The sequence below is a fragment of the Theropithecus gelada genome, chromosome 5, assembly GCF_003255815.1.
Source record: "Theropithecus gelada isolate Dixy chromosome 5, Tgel_1.0, whole genome shotgun sequence".
Classification (NCBI taxonomy): domain Eukaryota; kingdom Metazoa; phylum Chordata; class Mammalia; order Primates; family Cercopithecidae; genus Theropithecus; species Theropithecus gelada.
In genome coordinates this window covers 99,397,398-99,409,842 of record NC_037672.1, presented here as the reverse complement: position 1 = coordinate 99,409,842, position 12,445 = coordinate 99,397,398, and the positions used below count along the sequence as shown (strand labels likewise).

General features: G+C 33.9%; 1 protein-coding gene across 1 annotated transcript in view; it reads right to left on the bottom strand.

The window, feature by feature from the left end:
* The window catches only part of BANK1 (B cell scaffold protein with ankyrin repeats 1), a 250,288-nt gene that overhangs the window by 154,412 nt on the left and 83,431 nt on the right, over nucleotides 1–12,445 (bottom strand). The window lies entirely within an intron of this gene.

Below are 12,445 nucleotides of genomic sequence, written 5' to 3'. Positions count from 1 at the left end.
CAGACATTCCAGTTCAAGGAGGGGTTCCAGTTATGTTCTATTCAGGCTTTCAACTCATTGGACGAAGCTCATTGATATTTGGGAAAGCAATCTGCTTTGCTCAGACTACAAATTTACATGTTAATCTCATTCAGACTATCCCCACAGAAACACCCAGAATAATGTTTGACCAAATATTTGGGCATCCTGTGGCCCAGTCAAGTAGGTACATAAAATTAACCATCACAATAGTCTTGAGAGTCAATAAAACTCTGGTAATAAAGCAGTCAAAGAACAGAGCAAAGGACAGTGTTAAAAAGTTAGGTATGTGACAGCCATACCTAAATTTAACTCGACCTACAAAAACTAGAATTTGGTGTTTTCTTTGTCTGTATTCTGCATTGAGAGGTGCTTTAGTCCATCTGTATAAAACACAGGTAAAACTGAATTTGGACCCAGACTTCCATCTGAATTGAATCCTTTGTGATGTTTAGCAATAATTTTACATAGAAAGATTGTCTGTCAGATCTGTAGTGGGAAAAACTGTTAGAGAACATACTAAAAAGGATTAAGTGTGCCTTTTATAAGTATTAGATGTAATCTAGTGCCACATTAAAGCATGTAGAGCTACACTGCCTGGGTTCAAATCCCAGCTCTACTTATTACCAAATGTGTGACCTTGGGCAAGCACTTAAACACTCTGTGCTTCAGTTTCCTCATCTGTAAAACATGGATAGTAGGACTGAGCTGTTATCATAAAGCAGCAAAAACAGATAATAGTACATAGCAAGTTCTATATAACTGTTTGCTAATTTTATTGTTTTTGGCTTTTATACTAACATGTTCTTTTTTTCCAAAGTACTTAACTACTATCTGATATTTCACTGGCTAAGGGCTATGGGGGTAAAGTTAGAATTTTGAAGAAGGACAGATAATAAAGAACACTCCCTCCCGTGTTTATCACTTTCAAATGTGAGATCATGAGACTAGTGACTTGTTTGTCTTATGTTACTGTAACTGTAACAATATTCAACAAATAGTATGTGCCCAATAATTTTAGAAAGAACTTATTCTTTTTATAAAACATACAAGAATGAATATGTAAATGAATATATAAATGTTCATATATACACACATAAACACACACACACACACAAAGAGAACGGGGGGAGGTAGAGAGCATCTACTCAGAGATAGTCACTGCTGAGCATGGCAGATACAATGATGAACACACACTCTCACAAAATTTACAGTTCTGTGGGAGAGATATTCAACCAATATCCACATACATATAGTTACTATGGAACTATAAACTCTGATATGTTCTCATCAAATTTATAGTCTAATAAAGGAAACATTCTAGATTTGAATTTATTAATATATTAATTATTATATACTAATTACCTGATTAGAAGTGTTATGAAGATGCCATGAGAGAATGAAAAACTAATATTAAATGAATATTTTATTTATATAATGTGATACTGAGCATGGTGTAACAAATATATCATTATTTCTTGTAACTATACTTCAATTAAATTTTTTTACTAACTAAAAAAATCGCAGCATTTATCACTGTCTGAAATTACTCTGTGTGTTTATTCATTTTCAGTCTCCCCCCAACAAACTATTAATACAATATAAGCACCAGAAAGGGTTATCAACATTAGCTGAATATTGCTAAATGCAATCTCTGGCTACTTTAAATGATTGCAACTTAAATTTTTCTGAGAATTGAAAAACTCCATGGACATAATAAGTAGAAAACGGACAAAAACAAAAGATAGTACATATATTCGTTCCCTGAGAAAATGTTAGTTTAACCTGTTTAAGGAGAAAATTTGATAAATATTGTTTCCAACATTCGTTTTGAAAGCCATATACAGTAGAAAAGAGAGAAAAATTCACGTGTCATATAGTTTTTTAAAATCAGAACTGACTTAAGTATTAAAATAATTCACTTTCAAAGTGTTTAAAATATTAAAATTTATTTATGGGAAGTTCTAAAATGGTGATGATAATATTAAAAATGGTGCTGAAGCTTTACAAATCCCAAAGGCCTTTCACATATATAATTTGGACCTTCCAACAATCTGATGTTTCATGAAGTAGATTTTAGAGAGGAGTCAAAGTACTAGGTTTCCTCTTTTCTCCTTCCCTCACCAACAGTTCCTAACCCATCAGATGTAGACTGAGTGCTTGCTAAATATTTGGGAATTATTATGATAATAGTATAGTGATGAGAGTGATATTTTGTTCAGAGGCATTGTATGGACATCAGGTTGGAATGTCAAGAAAAGAACAAAGAAGAAGCCAAAATTGGAAAGAATCATTTGAATCATTACAGAATTTAGTAAGTGAGACCATAAAATTAGTAGGTTTTTATGAGTAGCCATCTTTTGGAGGCTATTTGGTGGCTTCACAGCTCACTAACTCTCCAACTTGTTAGCCTCAGTTTCTCAAAATGTAAACTAAGTAGAAATTCCCCAGAGGGTGGTAGAGAACATGGAATGAGAGGGTGTGCATAAAGCTTCTAACCCAATCTGGCATATAATAGGCTCTGAACAAATGTTCAGTGCCTGGTGCTGCTCCCCACTCCCGTAGGCTTATTTAGCGACGTCGTCCAATACTGCAGTAATGAACCAGATTGCTTGGATAATTGGCATTCTCCCCTTCAAATCCAAGATTGATAGATTCAACATAAGTCTATGCAGTTACCTATTCTTATAATAGAGAGTTCTCATTAAGGAAACGGATTAATTGGCTTACTGATATTTTACCAAGAGCCAAATTTGAATAAGTGAACTCGGCAGTACTGAGAAAAGAAAATTAAACACTAATAAAAGGAGAGATGTTCTTGCTTAGGCTGAAATCTCAGCCACAGGCTCAAATCAGGGATCTGAGTTTACGATTTGACACTATGAATGGACATTAATGTCTGACAGATAAAAATGCTCTGATTTTTTTCCCCCTGACAGTTCACTTTCTCCACAAGACACGCATACCAGCTGGAGACTGCATGTTGTCTCCTCCTCTACATTTTCATGAGGGATTCCAAACCACACGTCAGGAAATGTGTTTCTAAAATAGCATCATGCTTCACTCTTGTTTCCACAAACAGCTAATAAGACGTATTTGGGACAAACTAAATTAGAGCAAAATATTCATCAGAATCGTCCCCAAAGTATCATAGAGCTCATGCTTCATTAGAAAATTTTATCTTAATCTCTCTCATCTCCCAATAAATCATCTTTCCAATATTTAGAAAGGCTTATTACTATGATGACTAATTTTAAGGATAAATATATAAATATGCACATACAAATATACATACACATGTTGCTAAATCAAAAATTTGATTATCTGTCCTATCTTAGTTGACCTGTCAGTAGCATTTAATGTAGCTGTCCTCTACCTCATCTGTGAAAATCTTTCTTTTACTTGGCATCTAGGTCAATAGATTTCTCGATTCTCTTCCTACCTTAAATGCTGCTCACTGTTGGCCTTTTCTGTTGGTACTCCCTATAACCTCTACTTCCAAACTTTGGAACATAGTAGGCATTTCAAATTTAACGTGTCTCAAGCCAAACTCCTGATTTTTCTTAACAAAACATTTCTTCATTCAGTCTTCCTCATCTCAGTAAGTGGCAAATAATTCCATCCTCTGCTTCTACCAACATACTTGGAAATATCAGTAACTACTCACTTTCTTTTATATTCCACCTCCAATGTCAGTAAATTCCATTTTCTATACTATAAAACAATGGCATATTTCAAACCTAACCACTTCTAGTTGTCTTTGCGGCTGTCATCCTAGTGTAAACTACCATCTTTTTATCATCTATCATCTGGATTATGGGAGTAGTTGCCAATCAGGTCTGATCTGTCCTTCTTGCCCTGTACAGTCTGTGATCAATATAGTTGTGACTCTGATCAATTTAAATCATATGATGCCTGATATGGATTGGCTCTTTGTCCCCACCCAAATCTCATCTTGAATTGTAATCCCCATAATCCCCATATGTCCAGGATGGGACCTGGTGGGAGGTGATTGAATCATGAGGCAGTTTTCCTCCATGCTGTTCTGATGAAAGTTAATGAGTTTTCACAAGATCTGATGGTCTTATAAGTGTTTGGCAATTCCTCCTTCTCTCCTTTCACCCGCGGCCATATCAGATGTGACTGCTTTCCCTCCCGCCATGATTGTAAGTTTCCTGGGGCCTCCCCAGTCACGTGGAACTGTGAGTGAATTAAATCTCTTTTCTTCATAAATTACCCAGCCTCTGGCAGTTCTTTATAGCAGTGTGTAAACAGACCAATACAATGTCTCTGAGAATTCTCTAATGCCTTTCTCCAAAATACCAAATTCTCATCATTGCCTTTACAGCCCTACAGATCTGGCCTTACTTATCTTTCTGTGGCAATCTATTACTACGTCTTTTCTTTCTCATTTACTTTGCTTCAGTAACATTGGCCAACTGGCTCTTTTGTGCATATTCATATCCTACGAGAGCCTTTGCCCTTGTGCCATTTTCTCTTATTGGAATACCTGTCCATATAAATGCATGAATTTCTCTTTCATAGTTGTAGGTAGTTACCAAAAAGGACTCCTCAGTGAATACTTCTCTGACTACTCATTTCAAAATTGTTCCCCCTCCCATCTCCTTTCACACACCACTTTACACAATGTGGTTCTTTCTATTTCTTCCTGGCCTTAAACATTAATTTCCACTAGACACATTGTATATATTTATTTATTTATAGTCTTATTTCCCATTAGGGTAGGAGTTTTGGTCTGTTCTGAATTTCCAGTGTTTAGAAAAATGCTTGGCACCTAAGAGGTAGTCAATAAGTATTTGTTGAACTCAATCAATCTATTTGTTAAACTAAAATTGGAGACTGTTTTCTGGCTCAAGTGAGGGCTGATTAATTTATGTAAAACAAACGCAAAATTTAGCCTTCAACTGGTGCCATTTATTTTCTTTTTATACTGTATTTTTTAGAGGCAGAATAAGTCAATCATAATCTTTACTTTCTCACATCTATATATATCACAAAGAGAGTGTTGCTACATAAGGAGAAATGAAAAAGAAATTATATTGTTGAGGCTCAGAGCTGTAATATTTGATGAATATTCTTGTTTTTTCATAATACAAGTCTGATTCTTTTCATATGCCTGGAGAGGCCTTTATATGAATTTAAAGTAAAAACAATTTCAAGATACTAGTACAAAAGTATATACCCAATCTACATTGGATTATATTAAATACCCTTTTCTATCTTCAAGAATCAAGAATGATGGAAATTCAAAGCCAATTAATGGAGATGAATTTCCAAGAACAATATTTTTCCAATGAAATTATAACTCAATTGCCTTTGCATATTTTCCTTCTGAAAGGACAATGCCATGTGTTTGTTTCATGAGGGCCACGCTCTACAGATACAGTATCAATACCGATTGCTTTAATTACCATAAGTGATTAATTTTGCATTCTCTGAAATTGTATTTCCTTTTGACCAGCAGGCATGTAAGTGACAGCTCTAGGTTACCCTGTTCTACAGGTAAAGCTAATTGCTTTGAAAGAAGAGAGAAAAAAATGAAAGATCTGAAGTTTAGAAGGTTTCTGAGAAATCAGAACTCTAAAAATTACAAAAACTTAGGTCTCCAAGGGGTTTTAAAGACCATTTAGCCCCCATAGACAAGGATGTGACTCTTAATAGAATCCTGGAGACTGCCAGAATCGGAAGCAAATGTATAAAATATAATGAATTACCTATTTAGAATAAGATACTGTTTCAACTTTAAAAAATTATTTAATGATGTATTAAGGATCTCTATTGGAAAAGAACTGTAAGCACATGTATATTATTTCCCTCTATTACTTTCATAAATTGCCTTGTTATTTGTGGGTATTGAATTAATTTTAATGCAATGAGCATAAAAATAATTACCTACTGAGGCATAGGTAATCAAAATCATATCATCACTTGTCCTCATATACCATGATTGCATTCGCAGCAGCTATGGCATTTGGTACAATGAAGATAAAAGCAAATATATTATAAATTCTTCTGAACTATATAACTGTTACATCTAAATTTTCCACCCCAGCTCTGTTTCATGTATTTGAGAACAGTGGGAAATGGGCTTAAAGTGCAGATAGAGGGCCTTACCCTAACTCCAAAGAATATTTTTTCAAAAGTGAGAATAAATAGATATTCAAATAAATATTACAAGGTAAATCTCATTTAGGAATAAAATTATGATATCTCCCGAAAGCGCTAAGATTCCCTTCTGCCTGGGAAAATAAGATGTGGCTTTTCAGAGTTCAGCTGTTGCTAAGACAAAGTGCCCTCTAAGGTTTATCAAAAGGGTCATTGTTTTTAGAACAATTTTTAACAATAAGTTATTTTTTAATACTAATTATTCAATTGAGGGAAGTTATGAAATAAAGGAATAAACAGACCTTGGAATAAAAAGGATAACAAATGTCTACATTATGAAAAATGTGTGTCTCATGTTTTTATGAGAATATAACATTTCTGATATAAAAACCCTGAATGAAGAATATAATACATTATGCTTATTCAAGAAATTGGAAACACAAATCACACACTATATTCATTTTACAAAACCTCTATTTTGTTGAACTTTAGGGCTAATTTCTCTTTTGGTGATGTAAATTGATAATGCAATAATCTGTTTATGTGTCTGATTTGTAAAAAACATTCAAGGACTATTCAGATATTTTACTCATCTTGCTTCTCCCAGTGATGCTTGCTCTCCTCCCCACCTCACCGCCAAATGATTATATTGTGTGGAGCCTAGCTGTACATCAACCTGACCCTTTCTGCTTCTGTTTTCTCCTCTGCTGAGGCAGAATAATGAATGAGAACCCAGGAAAACTTTTAAAAAACTATATTCTTTGTATATGGAAAGAGAGTGTACAGACACTGGTAGCTATTCTAGCAACTTTATGAAAACATAAATCATTTATTACATAGAAGAACAGTGAGAAAACAGTGGCTGTGACATCTGAGAATAGTTATTCCTGAGAATTACAAATGGGGTTTTTGCTTGACTCTGTTAAACCAAACTAACATGATTTCTGGGAGAAAGAGATTACTTTAAGCAGTCTCACACACTGGGCTTAGTGGACATGAGAAATGTCTTTCCTAATGAACATTCTACTGACAAATACCCTAAAGACAGTTTTCCTAAATAATATAACTCATAAAATTAATTAGGGAAAATTATTTTTACAGTTTTTTTCTATTTGAATCTAGCTATATCATACACATTGCATTAAGCATACAACCTGTGCAAAGCATGTAAATAAATAATTGAAAATCAAGTATTTTCTTATATTATGAGTAGGCAAAAAATACTACAAACAACTAGATTTTTATGTACTTACCATTAAGTTGTGTATGAGCTCTTTGGGGGCTCTACAAACATTTCTTCATATATATTTTATCAAAATATTATATAAAATGTTAAGTTTTCTTTTAATAGGTGCATAGTCTTTTGTAGGTCATTATCATAAGTTAAAAAATAATATATTCTGTGAAAAAAAATCGATAACAAGATTTGATTTTCTGGCCTAAGAAGTCAGGGTTTACCTACTCTGCCTTCTTCACACAACCGCGCATCCCATTTCTTTCACCATATGAATCCTTCACCTTTCCCCATTAAGTGCTTATTTAAAATCCCATTTATAATGTTTCTTCTGCTTCATACAAATTCCACATGATTTCATTTGTTCCAGTTATGATACTGCCTTTTAATCATAAGTGAAGAGAGTGCAGAAAGAACCTTTGCTAATGGGGAAGACAAGAAAGCCACAAGGGGTCAGTGGACTTTCAGAAAGAGGGCAGGGTCAAGGAAAGCAGTGTCAAAGGTTGTGCCAAAAGATGTCTGAAAGAAATCCACTGGATCTGATATATGGTTGATTAGTTATGGCCTTTGACAGAGCGGCTGTAGTAGTCAGCTAAATGCAAAGCACGTATAGAGAGTCTTTAAACAATGCAAAACTATATGTCTATGTAAAGCAAGTGTGTGTGTGTGTGTGTGTGTGTGTATGTGTGTATATATATTATTGAAACATTTGTTCAGGGAAGAGTCAGTATAATGGGAGAGATTAATGATGTAAGAAAAGAAAAGGTATGATTGATGGTGAAGTCTAAATTTGATATGAATAACAATAAGCCAATAGAAAATAAGGTGAATGCAATATTTTTTGTGGGTCTTCTATATATTTAACAATTTCACATTCATTTCATCAAATCCTAAAGTGCTCTATAAAGAATTATTTTTTCCCAGGATGCAAACTTAGTTTTTGGTGAAGTTAGGTTTAAAATTCAGACCTGACTGAATCCCAGGACTCTAGGAGTAAAGGAAAATACAGCAAAGAGATTCAAGGGAGTTTACACAGCATGTTTAGAGCTGCAGAGTTAGGGCATCAAAACTGGGTCTGATGACTTGGAGAAGAGAAAAATTCTGTGATAGCCAGATTTTTGAAAGAGATTCCTAAGTAGTTTCAAGCACATAACTGACACATAAATTTATAATGCATGCATGCAGTCAAGTGCAGTTATGTGACTTATTCTAGTTTCTTCAATTCTAACAGAACAGAACATCAATATTGAATAAAGGCCAGGATTCCAAAATTCATACTAGTTGGGCCTATTAAAATATATGCTGAAGACAAGCAGTAGGGCTGTCTATGAAGTCTCTGAAACTAAACTTAAAAAAAATTCCAAGTATAGGAAATATGACCAATTATTTTATTTACCATATGGGACCTATTTAAGTATATGATTGGGAAAGTGAAATAAGACAAGTCTTTAAATTGGACACCGACCTTCTGCACCATCAATGAGAAAAATACATGCTGAGCACCTTTAGTGTACCTGATGGTGGGAGGGGAGGAGAGCCCACTATGCTTCATGAGCTTCCAGACTTATAAGAAAGAAAAAACCACATAGGCAAAGCAGGATATGCTGCCATTTAAGCTAAATTATAGAACACTGATAAACACTGAATTAAATGGAACAATCTACTTGCAAAGTACTGGGAGGGCAATGCTGAGAATGAGAGAAATAAAGAGCCAAGGAGAGTGAATGTTTACTACTAGCCTAAACACCAAATCTAACTTCTGAGTAATCGGTTCTCTATATTAGCCAGTCAATTATTGCTTTATATTAGGGATATTGTAAGTGCTTCAACACCTACCCCTCCATACATGTATTTTAAACCCAAGGCCTTGACTATCTGAAAAAGATTAGGGCCTATCAGTCAGATATTGGAGGGCAACAAAATCTCTCTGTCACACACACACACACACACACACACACACACGGGCCCAGTGTCCACAGGGACAAAGAGCAGTGTAGGGATAGATTAAGGAGAGCCTGATGCCACAGGAATCCCATCTCACATGTGAGCCATAGAAAGATTCTCAGTCAGGAGTACTCCTGAAAAGCCAGTTAGAGAATGTGCATGGAAAGCTGATTTTCGCATTTCTTAAATTTTCTTCATGAATATTTATAATTAACAGCATATAAATATTTAAACCAAACTACAAGTGAACACAGTGGTGGAAGAAAAAAGATATTTTCTGGATATTGTTTCTAAGATAAGTGAACACCTGCTCCAATTCCATAGCTGGCCAACAGAGGAGAATGTACTTTTCCTTGTCTATTTACACATTGATATAATCATTTTGTTAAGGGTTTTAAATTGAAGGGGATGGATGGGGTGACATATCTGAACTAATACAAGTGGATATTCTTTATATCTGTTTGGTTAAAGTACAGACTAGTCTTGTACTCTTTATCTTAAATCTCAAGGTACCTCAATCTGAGGCCAAGTTCCAGTTTGTTTTCAACTTTTCATGCACGTTTTATTTAAGAGATAAGTTTCTGAAGACTAAATAAATCATCAATGTCACTATTTACTATTTGAAATGTCCTGGGCTTCCCTTATGAATAATGCTAAGCAAATCGTTGTTCACACCCAGTTGTGAATTTAAGTAACAAATATTTTGCCCTTTTCCCACCTACTTTTCATATTAATTCTCTCAGGTGACATTGTCAGAAACTGAAAAATGAGTAGATATTTTAAAGACTTTATGGATTATAGAAATATATGATATTATCATCCAGTAATAGCACTGAAAACATAAATGAAGTACAGATGTTAATTACATAACTTTATCAAAACATGAAAGCCATTCATAATGAAGAGGCTCTGTTCATAGACTGTGTATAAATTATTAACCTCTCAAATAAAAAATGTCATGAAGCAATGTAAGAAATGTAATTTCAGACCCTCTTCTTCTCCTACTCTCCTCCTTCTCTCCTTCTTTCTCTTCCTCCCCTCCTTCCTCATTCTTTTCTTCATCTTCATCCTCTTCCTTCACATACCTAACGATAAGACATGGGTGTCACTTGGTTTATGAATGCTTGCTAATGCTTTTGTGTTTTCTCTGTATTTTTCTAAAATCACAATTGGCTTTTTCCTTCTACCCACTTCATTCAGTGATGACCCAAATCACTGTATTGTAACTCCCTGTGGAATTCTAAAATGAGCAATGTTTTATTGATGGGGGATTAGGAAGTACTGAACAAATCAGTAAATTAGTTGGGAGCAAAATATGTTGGAATTTAAAAATAGATATTTCTTCAGTAGAAGTATAGTCCACTGGTAGATCGTAAACCTCAAAGTTAAAAATATCTGCTCCTTTAAACTATTCTGAAACAATAGTTCATGAAAAATTTGAATGCATATGTGATGATCTCAGATTTTTCAGAATCTAGGTCATTATAACATTGAAGTGATATAGATGTTTTTAAAGCAACAGTAAAGTATTTTAGTAGCATAATGAGATTCCACTTTTCTCCATCAGGTTTACATACACTCTTTACAAGACTGAACTAACAGTATTTAGAATAGATAGTGTCAACATCTGCTTATCTGGCATACCTTCAGTAAGAAGATATGAATTCCAAATTTATTTTAAATAAAATTGATAATTAGAAGAATAATTCATGTATCATATAAATTGACAGCAAACATTTTTCCATGTGGGTCAAAATACAATACATATGTTTCATTTTCTTAACTACACATTTGCAAAAAGGCCTTCATAGCTTGCAAAATTATTGTATATAAAATTATCCAGGGTCATGAAAACGTATTGACAGATCTGTTGGCACTTGCAACAGTTACAGTCAATTCCTTACTGACAGCAGAACATTCACAAAATAATTGATCTATCCCAACTATAATGGTAACGTTTACTGTAGACATTCAGGCAGAAATAACAGCTTACAAAGATACTATAGAAAATTATGTAACAAATTTCACACAATAATTATCAAGTATAACTGTCAAATTAGAATGCAGCAACTATGAAAGAGTGATTGTCACCTAGAGACAATGATAGCAATCAACTTCTATCAGCACTGTTATTGCAGGAGCAGAGGTATAAATACTGAGAGGGTGTAAGAGAAAAAAAAATTATATCCCACATCCATCAAACCTCACATCCTACCATTGTACTTACTTTCATACCTACTGTCATCATTATGTAATATTTTGTTACTTATGGAGCACCTGAAGTGTGCATGGGGTTGCATCTGTCAAAAGGTGAGTCTTTACTGGAGAGCAAGAAGTGGAAGAATGACTTTTTGAAAATCAAGGATTAATTTAGAAAGCATCCCTAGATGATAGAACTTCTAGGGAAAATTTTAACCCAGTGTACCAGTGGCTAAAAATTAAAGAATAGAGTTGTACGGAGTTAAAGACAGGCACCTAAAATGTATTAAATAACAGTATTAATGGAAAACATCCAAGGCTAAATTGACTTACTGACTTACCTGAGGTAGATACCATGCTGCCCTATTCAATGCCTGCATACAGTGAACAATTATGAAAATGAATGCCCTCATCAGATAAAGCATGACAACTAGTTAAAAACTAGCATATATGACAATCACTATCTAAAATCCTTCCAGAAATAAAAAGAATGGTTATTTCTGATTTGAAGGACCTAAGACTAAAAATTAGTAGTTTATTAATTTTGTCATAAAACTTCATGTTCTATATTTATTTTAAATATACTCTCCAGAAATCTCAAATACCAATGATTGTTTTTGAAGTCCAATATTAATTAGATTGGCTTAATCTGACAATCAGAATAAATGCTAAAATAACCAGAAGCTTACAGGATTTACATATTCTATATTAACTCTTCTTTGACAACAAAATTATTTGTTTTAAATACTCAAAGACAAATTTTGATAATTTACCAGCATAATCATTGTCCCATTATATTTTCCAAAGAGCCATCAGGGTATAATTCACTTTCTGGAGCAAAATGTGTATATCTTTGTTACAAATAGAAAAACAATTGCTTTTCTAAACATGATTATGGAAACACAAAGTATGTTTTATGTACTG